We start from the raw sequence: 692 nt of genomic DNA on the forward strand, positions 1-692 counted from the left end.
GCATGGTACCCTTTGAAATCACTTCTTACCAGATTGTCTCCCTTTAAAATAAGTCAGTCTGGGGTGTGGGAGATGAGGCAGACCTTTGTTCTTGGAGTACTGACTGAAATGTGGAACATACAAGTCCAACACTTGAACCAAACAGATCTGACAGAGACATCTTGGTTGTGTCTTGGGCTTACAAGATCATGAAGCTGTGTGTCCGGAGGCTGTTCACAGTGAGAAATTAGTGAAACAACCAGCAAAGGGCTTAAAGAGCTTCCAGCTCCAACAGTTAATTCTTGCTTAGTTTTTGGAGCCCCAGTTTCTCCATACAGATAGTTTCCCTGCATTTTAGGCTCATTGCTTGGGGTATAAGTCATTTCATGCTTACCCAAAGTCATGTCTTCAAAAATAGAAAGAGATGCAGCTGTGTTGGTGATCATGCTGGTGCCTGGCCATAAATGACCTCACCATTTGGAAGGTTGCTGAGAGGTAAAAGGGGGCCACAAGTTCATAGCCAGCTGGTCTATACAGTGAGTTTTAGGCCCATATCTAAAATGAAAGAAATCAAAGAAGGAAAGCAGGTAAGTGGGCGATGGAAAAAAATCAACCACTAAACCACAGATAAAGGGCTTGGTTTTGAAATGAGAATAGGCAGAAGATATTCTGAGAATGCAAAACATCCGCTGCCAGTTTGAAATTGTTTCCAG

The 692-nt window shown here is 42.8% G+C and overlaps 1 long non-coding RNA gene across 1 annotated transcript in view; it reads right to left on the bottom strand.

Moving 5' to 3' along the window:
• The window catches only part of LOC116102694, a 1670-nt gene extending 1017 nt beyond the window's left edge, over nucleotides 1–653 (bottom strand). Inside the window, exon 1 of the long non-coding RNA XR_004123260.1 lies at nucleotides 374–653. This is a non-coding gene — a long non-coding RNA (uncharacterized LOC116102694). The remainder of the gene's footprint in view (nucleotides 1–373) is intronic.
• Nucleotides 654–692: the final 39 nt, after the last annotated feature.

Source organism: Mastomys coucha, unplaced genomic scaffold (assembly GCF_008632895.1).
Source record: "Mastomys coucha isolate ucsf_1 unplaced genomic scaffold, UCSF_Mcou_1 pScaffold1, whole genome shotgun sequence".
NCBI lineage: Eukaryota > Metazoa > Chordata > Mammalia > Rodentia > Muridae > Mastomys > Mastomys coucha.